Here is a 13,702-nt window from a genome sequence, read left to right on the forward strand (position 1 = left end):
ACAATAAAAGAAAAACAAGTAAAAATGGCAAATTTACTTTGGGTTACATTGTATTTAGGCTTTCTTTTGTTTTCCACAAGTCGACGCATTTACGCCTTGTTGGCAATTTCAATACCTCCTCTCCCGCTTGCAAACAAATCTCCATTTCATCAAAATGCTTTTTCTAAATTGAAATACTGTACATAACGAGTAACAATAACAAAACAAAAGCGTGAGTTTGAAATGAGCTTCTGACCGGATAGGAACCAAACACAAAAAAGATTTATTTAGTGTTTTTTCACAATAAATGTTATTCTAAAGAAACATTTCGCTAAAATATAAAGGATTTTGAACTGGACTGGAATACGGCCTTCGTTGAAAATAAGGAGAAATTGCTACGATGGGTTAAGTGTCAGTGTTCGCCTGGTCATTCTGCGAATATTCAGTGCACTTTTAGGATGTGTTCTGTTGAATTTTATAATTTTCGGTAATTCCTACCGAATCTCGATGAACTTTCTTTGGTAACGCTTCCGCAATAGTGGCAGTTCAGTTAAAAAGACGTAGAACGTTTCGTCGTGTCTGCTCTCAAGCGACGCAAAGTCTGCTAACAAGAGTGCAAATGAAGTTTGATAAGGTCCATCGTTATGCAAAACAATCGTACACGTGTCCCTTATATTACCAGCAATAAAATGGAGATAGAAACATGCGTACATTGACTGCGGGTCTAGTTTCTCGTTCTCGATCTTTTAACATGGATTTCTTTAACGATTTTCTTTCCTATGAATACCATGTACACATCCGACTGACGTATATGGGTATCATCGTTCGCGCTAACCCTTTTGGTCTCTATTTTTACAACCGTACTATTTTTAAAAAAAATATTCCTTGAGACAAGAAATGAGAGCAAGAATAAACGAGCAGCTAAGATCAGCCAATAAGTTGCTGAAATCCTCGTCAAACTACGATCACTCCCTTCTTTTTCCTAGGGATAGGAAAGCGAACGAGCCATACGCCGCGCGCCGCTCGCTCTTAGTCTACGTCTTCGCAGGAAACTAATTGCTGACGAAATCGAGAGATTTAAGGAAATAAGAAAGAAAAATGTATATATTTCAAACTTGAAATCAAAAGCGTTCGCTGCCAAATTACGAACCTAAATTCGTGTGAAAAGGCATGAAATCACTTAGGACTTTTTCTTGGCAGTTCATAAAACGTGTAATATGTCATTGGCACATTTCGGATACGTCCTCTTTAAATAATTTAAAAATTAAATGGAATGTCAACAAGGTTTTCAGGCCATCTCAATAGAGAGGAAAATTAAAAACACGCTTTTTTTTGGCTTGCACAGATGGAAAAACCTCCGTTCTCGTTTTCTTGACATGTATGTCGGCACAAGTTATAGACATAACGAACTCCCTTCCGGTAAATAAGATGTACATGCCACATACTTTTTAAGTACATCACTTTTATATATTTCGAGAAAACAAATAACAGCAAAAACAAACAAGCAGCTAAGATAAGCTAAAACGTTGCTGAAATTCTGTCTTACCAGGAGAAAATATCAAGCGAAATAAAGAGAAACGTCATAATTTGTTAACGGCAATAAAGCGGAAAATTTTTATTTCCAGCTCGCAACGAAAGTTCGGCGGTCAAATTACGACTATGAATGACAAGACGATAAAACACTTGACACTTTTTCTTGGCAGTTCAAAAAATGTCTGATCTGTTATTGGTACCTTTTCGATGCGTCTTCCTGAGTAATAAAAAAATAACATGAAATGTCAACAAATATTTTAGAAAAAATTACTCCTGCCAGAAATTGACTTCTCAGATAATCGTGATCGTCACGTATTTCTTCTCGAAAAAACGATTGTTTTTGTTTTGCGTTCTTTTTACGACTTAAATTTGTGAGAAACATCTGAAAACTGAAGGTTGTGTTCGCTTAACTACCAGCGGGAGTTTGAGCAATGAAACTACGATCTTCGGGAAAAAAAATATTTCTTTTCTTTCATCACGTTTGTGTAACTGTTCTGTCAGAATAAGACTAAGTAAACACCGTTTATGGAGGAGGAAGGAAGCAATAAAAAGCTATATTGAAATACTCTCAGTAAATTTATTAAAAAAACACAAATCTTTCTTTCTATCGGCAATTTGCGTTACAACAAACGTGTCGCACTTTTGTTGTAAGGCCAACTGCTTTTGGCTTCTTCATACAATTAGAACTCCAACGCATTGAAATGAAAACAAAGCGGTGTAAGTGTTATTTGTGAGGCCATGGCATGGGGAAGACAATCATTGAACAAAGCGAATGCTACAGCCTATGTAAATATATGGACCTGAGTGTATTACACAATAACTCGAGGAAATTTGCATGATGTGCTCAACCCGTCATAACCGCCAGGTAAAAGGAAGCTGGGGAGATAATTGTTATAATCCCAATCATGTCGGTGCAAGGCAAAAGTCAGTGTTACAAGACACACTGTCTCCGCACAGTCGAGATTATTGACATTTTGTATTTACATTTCTGCTTTCATTAAACCTGTCCTTCTGTAATTGTTGCTGTTTTTCAAGTTATTTTATTTTTTTTATTTCGTACAAGCAATATGAAGCTTCTTCAACATTTCCTTTCATCCCTTCGTTCCCACACGCTCAGTTTTACCCTTTAAGCTCGGACATCAACATCTATCTTCTCCCACTGTTCCCATTCAGTTCTTTTTGTACTAGTTGGGAATATTGCTTTACTCTCATAACCTGTTTGTTTAACGAATTAGTGATATAGTAAGGAGAAACTATACGCTGATCACTGTTTGAATACGTAATCGCACGAGGTAGAGTAGAATTAATAATTAATTTTGACGCGTATTTTCAAAAGTTTTCCAAAATTGCCCGAAACGTGCAGTGCATCGGCAATTTGCGAAAACTTTGAAAATACAAGTGAGAATTAATCTCTAATAGGCCATTTCCGAGTTGCCTTGAACCTCATTACGAAAGCAAGGCTAAGTGCAAAATGTTTCAAGTGAAAATTAGTTTTGTCTGCGTTTGAATGAAAATTGACTTTCATAATAAAAACTATGAACGAAGTCTCGCTTTCATAATCAGGTTCAAAATGAGTCCAGCAAGCAAGTCCCCATGGTGTTCAAGGTTGCTTAAGTTTTTGAGGTTCAATAAAGCTTGCAGAAGAGCTCTAAAATATCCCTTTATTTGGGTTTTAGAGCGACTGAATTATTCAGTCTTTAGTGGCTAGTGTAGGCGCCGCAGGGGAAATGTCTGCAGGTAATATCTAACAACCGTACTGTCTGCTCATATTCCGGAAAACACATGCATCCAAACGAAGGCGCTCATAATTGCAGTTTGGCAATAACTCTGCATGGAGTAAAAAAAATTTGCCATCTTGTCTGTCTGGTGGATGGCATACATAACAAAGAGTGAACATTACATTGTGACTTCTCAAGTTGCAGTGTAGTTGCATGTTTAGGCTAATTTGTATTTATCGGATCAAACACCTTTTAGATAAGAAACCGTTCCAGAAAGTACGTTTAGGCTAATTTGTATTTATCGGATCAAACACCTTTTAGTTAAGAAACCGTTCCAGAAAGCATGTTTAGGCTAATTTGTATTTATCGGATCAAACACCTTTTAGATAGGAAAACGTTCCAGAACTCTGCTTGCATAGTTGTCTTAAGGCTAAGACTCTGACTGGGACTCTTAACGCCTTAAATCTCACAAGTCTTTATGATCTAGTGCAGGTAAAGGAAAAATCCGGCTACAGCCTTTGATCAATGACGGTATTTTGTCATTAGCATCTGGAGGTATAACAAAAAAGTCTTTAGGAGATCGGGCATTTGCAGTAGCAGCACCGAGGATATAGAATGGACTGCCATTAGAAGTACGGAACGAGGCGAACGTTGATCGTTTTAAGCTGCTTTTAAAGGCACGTTATTTTAAGTTAGCTTTTTATTGAAGTCAAGTTGGTTTCTTTGAATTTTATTGATCTTATCTTTTATTTATTTTAACTTGTTTTTTGAAACCATTGTAAATTTATGTCTTTTAGGTTTAGTCTTATATGATGTACAGCATACTTGATCATTTTATGGAAAGTCGCGCTATATAAACTTTTAATATTATTATTATTATTACTCAGCGTTTTAGGGAAACTTCTTAAGTACTCTGCTATGGTGTACCGGTGCTTAAACAACCAAACCCTGGCTGTACATAACAAAAATACTACTACACTGGGCATAACTCTGACCTAAATCTACATGAACGCAGACTTTTGCCTACCAGGGCAGAAAACCTTTTGGTAATTTAACAAAGGACATTAAAGATACCAATATAAAAAGAGTCTAAACAAAAATATTAGGAAGTAATTTAATTTACTTCTCTCAGTTCATGAGCTGACGTACAAACTTTTAAGGCTTTTCTTTGTTCATTTTCTTTTTGATTTAACACTTAGTTTAATCATTACGGCAAAATAGCCCTGTGTAAGGGCCTATGTATATATGAATGTAGCGGACGTTTGACGCCAAGTCGCGGATACAAATTCACAATTCCCGACAAATAAAAAAACTCTTTATTAGATTACCATTCGCCAGAGACAAAACAAGAAGTGAAATATAGGATATTCTATTTTTCAGTTTGAACTGCAGATGAAAGAATCAATAAAGAAAAGACCATTGCAATACGCCCACAAAATCCAGTACACCTTTCTCTGACAGTAATACTTTCAGGTGTTTAGTTACTCAACAGTTTCCCTCAGTTTGAAGAACGACAAATTGGTATTTGTCAGTGGATTGTGAGAGACGATTAATTGCATGAGCAAAGGCGGAGAAAGTACTTGTTTCCAATAGTAGAAATACACTATTAATTGCCTCGTAAATTTGAAAAATCGCTCACAGGCGCCAACCGTCGCTCCGAGAAGGAGTTTTAATTTTTTCGCTTTATTTTTCGTTAAAACCCATCGCTATTACTCAAAACAGAGGTGGCCACCTGGCATAATGATTAATTAACTTTTTTAAATAAATAAGTCTCTTTTTCTCAAGTTGATATCAATTCTTATCCCGCGGCTGGCATGAGGAGATCAACTGCGGGTTTTACATGATACATATAAGCGTTGAGTGCTCGTGTGACTGGTGAGTTAAGTATTAAGGAAAACATTCTATTAATATTGAAAACAGGTTTGAGAAGTTTTGCCTTCGTTTCGTTTTCGGGGTGAGAAGGGCTTATACTCAGAATTTTAGGGGGTCGTGGTATTAACAAACCCTATCCTAAAAGATAAAATAAGCTACACCATACTCATCCGATTCTGACTCATCTCATTCGCTATGACGAAGGGCTTACGCTTGACACGTCAGCACTCGAATCTCTTTACGGTGGCCAATTTACCTTTAGGTATCAACTCTGTTGATAAACCAAACATGCGAAGATTTTGAAGATAACTGAAACTTTTTGTACACCGAAAGCACAGCAGTCGTGATTGGACTATGAACATCCGTCATATTCGTCTATCAGATGGCTGACTGACAAAGTCAATATCATGATGATGTAACTCGCGCGATTCGCATCTAGATTTTGTCTCATCGACAAAGTTTTTGGTTAGGGAAAGTTTTAATTAAACTGGAGATTTTAAATACGAAAAACGACAAAACGCTGCGATCCTTATGGCCGTAAATTGGTTAGTGAGGTTACGTGCGGCAGGAATCACATAGCCTACGAGCAAGCTCTCTTGGGGGTGGGGGGCGGGAGGGGGAAAGAGGAGAGAGCTTGCAACGATGTCTCAGGAATTTTCATTTCTGCGTTGAATTTTTCAACGCAAAATGCTGATTGGTGGATATTGAATTTGGTGCCTACGTCATTGCTCTTCGCGTGCGTCGTGTTGACAACACAAAAATGGTGGTAGAGTTTCTATCAGTGAAGGTTTCGAGAATTTCTCTAAATAACTTAGGTTTTCTCTGGAATTAAAACCAGAGCAAAGTCAAGCTGCCAATGCTTTACTTCAAAGTAGCGATGTTCTTGCAGTTTTACCTACGAGATTTGGGACAAGTTTGATATTTCAACCTTTTGCAGCCTAAAGTCATAACATCAAACAATGTTAGTTGTTTGCCCATTGCAAAGTATCATTATCGATTACTTGATCGCAGAAGCAAGAAGAATGGGGATGCCTGCCGCTTCGATTGCCGATATTTCAGATGGAGAGTCAAGGTCGGCCAAATTTAAGCTTTGTTTGGTGTTTAGCTCAGCCGAAAAAAATATGAACATCTTTCAGCTTACTCAATTCCGAGTAGTTCGGTACGGCGTTCGCAGCGAACTGCCAGTTTTTTAGGGCAACGTTCTTTAGAAGCGCAATGATTTCCTTTTTGATCTGGCACTCACACGTCTGCTTTGCTACTCGTTCGCAACATCACAAATTTCACACGAGTTGAGTGTTCCAATGAAACCACACTGTCGATATTGAGAATTGCGTCCTCGTTCTCGGAGACCCGGCTGCAAAATTGAGATCCTTCCGATTTCCTTGCACTGCTTCTTTTTTCCCTGGCCGGACCGTGTCAAGTTTTCTACATTTTTTATGTCCAGTAGTTTTCTGGCGTTGACACTGCAGTCGGCAAGATTCGCTTGACCCTTGGGACGACATTTGTGACCTCGACCTTTTGGTCAATCGGCTTTTAATGTGCTCACAATTAAGTAAAATCCTTCACTTAATTTTCTGATTTTTGTGGCACTCGGTAGGCATACTCGATCAGAGAAACTATAGTTTTTGTCAGCAAGGATTCCTGTCTTTCGAAGTGTATCTGATAACATTGTACCTTTCACATGTTTGTTTACGTTTGCTATCGTTTCTGGTTTGCGCTGATTGGCCAAATTCTGACAGCTAGGACAGCAGGGAGCCGCGGGGAGTATTGGGGGCGGCATTCAAATTCCTGAGACATCGTTGCAAGCTCTCTCCTCTTTGTCCCTCCCACCCCCCACCTCCAAGAGAGCTTGCTCGCAGGCTAGGAATCACACGCAGCTGCTGTGTAACGACACGAAACAATTGTACAGAATGGCTTCAGAAAAGACATTGTTAAAATGTTAAAATAAGTAGGCTTTTAACACGAGTTGCATCGCTGATAATTAGAGCCATTTTCTGAACCGAGTGTCGTAAAATGAAACCAGGGTAATCGCCTTAACAGTAAGCAACACAATGAACCAATCAGGCGAAACCTACTCGACTCGGTGGCATCAAGCGCGATTGGTTTTCGTTTTACTTCCAATCAATCAAAGAACAAAGTAAGGAACACCAAAGCAAACACCAAATTACTTTCGATATCAAACTGAAAATCCCCTTAATTGCAGCAAATCGAGCACATAGAACTCATTATCCAACTTTCAGTTGACCAATGTCAAGACGTGTTCTTTGGGCCAACTTTTGCTTTTTATTTCATGCAGTTGTTGAAAATCTGAATGTAAAATATGCATTACACTGATGTATCTTTTCTGCATGGCCCTCTGAAGATATAATTTTTACAACCGTACATGTTTTATTAGAACGAGTTCAACTTAGTACAGTGGAACCCCGATTTTACGATCGTTGATCTAACGATATTCCCGATTTAACGATCAACATTCTGTGTCCCGGCTAAAGTTATTTATAAATCGGGAGTTCTTTTACAACGATATCCCGATTTAACGATATGATTTTGCTCTCCCCTTGCCATATCATAAAATCGAGGTTCCACTGTACTCAAATTTTAGAGGGAAGGTGCCTCCCTTTGCTAATGCGCAAACGTTCTGCGCATCTTGGTGTGGTCCGAGAGACAGATGTCTTTTGAATGGATCCTACTAAAACTATGGTATTTTTGCGCGGTTTATGACTATTGCAGGAAAAGAGATCTTTGCAAGGGTTGTTGAAATCGAAAAAGAAATTAGTGGTAGCCACGCATTTTTCAGAGATAATTAAGCTTCAATTTGGAAAAAATTCCTACATTGTTTTGTACTTAAAAGTTTTTTAGAATTATTGTTGGTTAAATATCTCTGAAAAATGCCTAGTTACCCGACTTTTTTCTTTTTGGATTCCAATATCCCTTACTAAGATCTGTTATTCCCTCATAGTCATAAACGACGCAAAAATACCTCGACATTAGGAGGCACTGTCCTTAAAAACATCCATCAATTACATTAATGTTCTTCATTAGAAAATTACTTCAAAGAAAAAGTAATTAACCCTTAAAACGTTTTAACATTTAAAGCAATTGTAGCGCATAAAAGACATTTGCGCATAAAACTTCCTTTTTTTTAGTAGCGTGTCTTTGTTTGTTAGATACGATTGTTCGTTACCGCTCTAAAGAGGAGGCATTAGTCGATATAAAGACAAATCATTAATGTTGCATTGCGGGAAAGCTTTATAAACTCTGGCCCTTTGTCCTTTTAAAGCGTTCATTGGCAATGTAATTTAGTACCAAGGCTACCAAAGGTACTCCGTAAGCCGGAATGGTTCACTTTTACGTTGTATTATCTTGCTTTATGCACCTGGCTTTAATTCAAGCGTCTTAAGCAGATCAATGGTGGCAATGTTTTGGAGAGACCAACCGTGTGTTTTCCACTAACTAAATATCGAGCGGTTTTAAAGTGGTTCCTTCAAAACCATCGAGGTGAAAAGACATTTAATTTGCGGTGGACACCAGATTATGGCATTAGAAGTACTGGTTAAAAGATGCTTTACTAAAAAAGAAATGGATCGCAGGCAACATTAGCATCAGAATCGCGAGCAACATTCAGCTGTTAGCGATTTTCACTCGATCCCGCAGATCCGCATCAAGCAGTTAGAAGGTAACCATTCTCTATCCACGTAAAAAATCGCAGATAGCTTAAAAGCCCGTTTACACATGCAATTTTTTGTGCGATTTTCGTCACACTTTTTAATGCAACTTCAATGTCGTCGCACGCTCGAGCTTACGAAAAAAATCTCAAGTGTAGAGTTCTAGTGTGGATTACAGTGCGATTTCGCGCCGCGATATTGCAGAGATTTCATTGAAACTTCAAGTAGCGTAGCGGTGATTTTGGCGGAATTGCAGTACATATTGCACCCGAATCACACCCCAAAATTACACTGAAATCAACGCTAGTTAAAAGTTGTGATTTTCATCACAAACTCCGGCGAGCGCTGCAAAAGTGCGACAAAATCGCTAGTGTAAACAAGCTTTAAGAGTAGAAAATGTATTCACTGATTACGCCGTAAATGTGGCAATATAAATATTGGCCTGGGTTATTTTGTCACAAGTATCGCTTTAAGATCAAGTGACGAAGAATGCATTTGCCACTGTTTTTTTTTTTTTTTTTCGGTTGAATATCCGGCAAATAGAGCAGCATCTGTTATGTAAAGTGGTGTTTGTTATCTGTTACGTAACAAATATAAATGCTTACTCGTTTGCGTTTTCAGACTTTTCTGTAGGTGATAAGATGCATTAGCTGATTTCCAACGACAACGGTGTTTTCAAAGGAAAAACGGAGAAAATTTGGTTTCCAAAAGCACTTTTATCCTTTAATTTCATGGCGTTATAAGTTAGTATAATTATAAACGCTAGTGAATTTGCGTTTTCAGACGTTTAGGTGATAACATGCATAAAATGATATTCAGCAACAAACGCACTGATTTCTTAAGGGTAAACTTAGAACATTTCTTTACACGTAAGTCAGATCTTGGCTCTTTACTAAGACATGGCATCTTGAACGACTTTCATAACAAAAAGCGTGTCTTAATCTATGTTTTATTTCAATACAGGGTTATTGAATCACGATTACATCTCAGTTGACTGGAATAGATTTTACGAACATCAGTAGACAGGGGTTGCAACAATACACACAAATCGGTATAACTCTTCGGTCGCCATGAAATGAAATTATTATGTTGTACAAAATGGACCAAAGAAATTGTTCAAATATTATTGGGACGCAAACGCAAAAACGGACAAAACTACATGGTGCGAGAGGCTCCAATTTCGGTAAGTTTTTTTTCTTGGAATTTTCAGCATGACTTGGTTAAGTTTGCATTAGAAAGAACACCAGTCAAGATTGATTGGGCTTATAATATAAGACCAAAACAAATTATAGCGGTATTTAGTTTGCGTGAAATTGGGCAAATATTGTGAGCAAGCCAGAAAATTCTTTCTTCTTTCGGACGTAAGCTGTAACAAATTAGCTTCATCAGTACTGTTTCTGACAACTCTTAACCATGTTGAAGCGTAACTGATAACATGTCCTGGTCACTGACAACGTTTGTTGCGCTGGCTGTCTACAACTTGAAGTCGTTCACTGTATAACGCCTCAGTCCTCATGAAAAAAAATTATTGTTGTACAAAATGGACGAAAGAAATTGCTCAAATATTACTGGGACGAAAACGCAAAAACGGGCAATAGTCACGTCAATTTTTTCTATGCAAATGGCGTCTTGTTGATGACTACATTTCGGTATAACATGAGTTGCCGCAGGCCCAGGAGCCGAAGACGAGGAAGAAAAGGAGTAATCCACCATTCAGCAGTCACAATCATAAGCTCAGAAACTCAAAGGATAACAATTCAGTGATGAATTGGGAAAAGTAACCTTTATTTCAGTTGACTGATATTTTTCTGTTAAAACAATCTACAAGAACGCTTTTCAGTTTCAGCTGCAGTCATTTCATTGGTCTCAGTAAACCGCCGATTTGCAGGTCAAACCTCAACAACATCCACACTTCTCTGCTCAAGAATCGCCATTTTAGCTCTTTGCTTTTTGTTTCGCCGAAGTATTTTCGACGATTCTGTTGTTATTACGCAAACTTCTAGTTTTATGGTTAAATTCTCGCCAAATCAAGAACACAGTGCTAAAAAAAGTTTGGCAAACGTTTTGCTGATGGCCTCAACTAACGCACGTACTCTCATTGACGATAACAATTAGCCAATAAGCGCGCGACAAATTTGCCGGTTATTGTAAAAACAATTACCGACACTGGACCTGAACACAGACAATAAAAGCTTTTCTCAGACTTTTAATACAGCTAAAATGAACAGAACGCACAAAAGTGAACTTTAAAACTTTAGGCAGTGCAATATCAATGTCCATTTCATATCCTGAAACAAACACATTTATTGAGCCAATTAAGTTTAGAGAAAACATTTTTATAAATAAAAGTGAAAACAGTTTTACCGGTATTGAAGCCTTAAGGCAAATTGAACATCGGGATAGTTTCATCTCCTTGTCTCATCTTAAATACTGTATAACGCTTGAACGCAAGTGGTAAAAGAAAGTATTTGTTGACTCGTATTTCAATTTGTACAACCTGAAGATGTTTGGAGCGAATTTCATGAAATCTGATTACATGGAACAAAAAGCTTTATTGGACAACACCAAAGTATTTTTCTTGATAACTTTCAGTATTTGTAAACATTTACAGAAACTACAAACAGTCTACGATGCACGACTCGATGTTTCGCTGCAGGAAAAAGCGTAAAAGTACACTCGTCTAAGGCAACAGCTTGTTTTAAACGCTTTAAAATAAAATAAATTGAACAAAGATGATTTCATCACTCTCTTCACTACTAAATAATAGCCACGTGACCAACAAAGGAGTTTCCTGAGCGAATTATATCGCCGGTATTCCATGGAATTTTAATAATTAAAATTGGTTGGCCTTTCACCAAGAAAGAAATAACATTGCAATATTTAATTTTTACTATCTTTTCGACTGTGTCAGACCAGCTTTGACCTTCTTTGCCTTTCAAATATTCGGGATTTTTCTCTTCATAAGTCAAAAAAGGGTACAATTTAGTTTCACTGGAGGATGTTTCATACCAACCAACACGGCTGGCGGATAACTTGCAGCTGGCTTCGACGGCCTTCAAGGCGGATATCTAGAAATGACGTGAAGGCCACTTGAAACTGAAGACGTGACGTTTGGGAGGATTTGTGCACCGAAAATAAATCTAGCGACTATTTCATAAATTCCAAACAAACTCACGGAAATTGTTTCCGGAAGACCACACAGTGGCCAATCTCATAATCAGAGCTTTACCGCTCACAAAACGTTTTTCTTGTAGATAAGCACAAAAAGTGCTGTCATTTACATGTATTCGTGACGTAAATTCAATTAAGTTTGCCATGAATTTTGGTTTCTTCACAAAACCCTGTATTGAACACTGGAAAATTTAAAAGTCTTCCCGCTGATAAAGAAAAAAGGCAACTGTGAAGATCGGTCATGCCATGTTGCTGTAGATAAATTTTTAAAAGGATCGCTTCCAAATTTTTCCCTAACCCCCGAGAGACGTGTCCTTTTCTTCGTTATCTTTCGTTAATTCTCATTATTTCATTAAGTGTTTTCATAATTGTTCTAAGCCATTAAGATTGTTACGTAGAGCAACAACACTGCTATCCCGTACTTAATTTTTAAAGGTAAATACATAGGTGCGAGATTTCTCACGCTAACAAAACTACATTTTCAAGAACGAGTGCATGTATTTTTTTTTTTTGTCACGCTTATCTTTATGTTTTATCCTCAAGGGGCAACTGAAAAGATTATCACCTCTAAATAATAAAATAACAAAAAGTGCTGTCATTTACATGTATTCGTGACGTAAATTCAATTAAGTTTGCCATGAATTTTGGTTTCTTCACAAAACCCTGTATTGAACACTGGAAAATTTAAAAGTCTTCCCGCTGATAAAGAAAAAAGGCAACTGTGAAGATCGGTCATGCCATGTTGCTGTAGATAAATTTTTAAAAGGATCGCTTCCAAATTTTTCCCTAACCCCCGAGAGACGTGTCCTTTTCTTCGTTATCTTTCGTTAATTCTCATTATTTCATTAAGTGTTTTCATAATTGTTCTAAGCCATTAAGATTGTTACGTAGAGCAACAACACTGCTATCCCGTACTTAATTTTTAAAGGTAAATACATAGGTGCGAGATTTCTCACGCTAACAAAACTACATTTTCAAGAACGAGTGCATGTATTTTTTTTTTTTGTCACGCTTATCTTTATGTTTTATCCTCAAGGGGCAACTGAAAAGATTATCACCTCTAAATAATAAAATAACATTGCGGAGATGTAATCATTGGGTTTAGATTTCTACTTAGAAGAGGCTGTCAACACCAAATTTATAAGTTTGTGTGGGCCATGAGAATCTTTTGTATCACACATACACTGAATGTTGCAAGCGAAGACTGAAGCCGGATTCAAGAAAATTAACGTCAAAGACGAAAGACAAGCCTACCTGTATGTTAGAACTCCATATGGCTAAATACGTGTTCAAGACTCGAGTCTGACAAGTACAGTTCAACGCTTAGTTAATCCGAGGGCACGCTGAAGTCGGCAAGTGTCTATAGTCACGTATGCAGGTATTTACAAGAAATCTTGACACTTTTATTTCACAAACTGTAAACCTTTGAACCCTAACGTCAATATATCGACGGTCATAGGTAACAGCAATACCGACTTTAAAACTCTGTCTTGCTGGAAAAATCCGTGAGCTGCTCTATGCATTACGTGATCTCAGAAACCGAAACCCACTGTTGTGTTATCAAAAAACGAAAAATGGATTGTATCAATCTAGACGCCTTTTTGAAAAGACGCAGAACTTTGCATGCGTAAACGCACGGCAAAAACGTTTAGCGGAACGCGATGGCTACGAAACTCGAAAAGGTGAGGGAGATATTGAAGTACTCCGCAAGAAAAGGAAAATAAACCACTCAGTCTTAACCATTTGCATCGCACCTGCCGAGCG

At 37.7% G+C, this 13,702-nt stretch overlaps 3 protein-coding genes across 6 annotated transcripts in view; 2 read left to right on the plus strand and 1 right to left on the minus strand.

The window, feature by feature from the left end:
* LOC146459453 (electrogenic aspartate/glutamate antiporter SLC25A13, mitochondrial-like) overlaps nt 1-13,702 on the plus strand; it is a 166,984-nt gene that overhangs the window by 89,333 nt on the left and 63,949 nt on the right. The gene's annotated exons all lie outside the window — the stretch shown is intronic.
* Nucleotides 1-13,702, plus strand: part of LOC146459455 (D(1) dopamine receptor-like) — a 73,264-nt gene that overhangs the window by 36,663 nt on the left and 22,899 nt on the right. The gene's annotated exons all lie outside the window — the stretch shown is intronic.
* Nucleotides 1-13,702, minus strand: part of LOC146459456 (uncharacterized) — a 57,680-nt gene that overhangs the window by 19,369 nt on the left and 24,609 nt on the right. The window lies entirely within an intron of this gene.

Source organism: Pavona decussata, unplaced genomic scaffold, assembly GCF_977016875.1.
Source record: "Pavona decussata unplaced genomic scaffold, jaPavDecu1.1 SCAFFOLD_219, whole genome shotgun sequence".
NCBI classification, from domain to species: domain Eukaryota; kingdom Metazoa; phylum Cnidaria; class Anthozoa; order Scleractinia; family Agariciidae; genus Pavona; species Pavona decussata.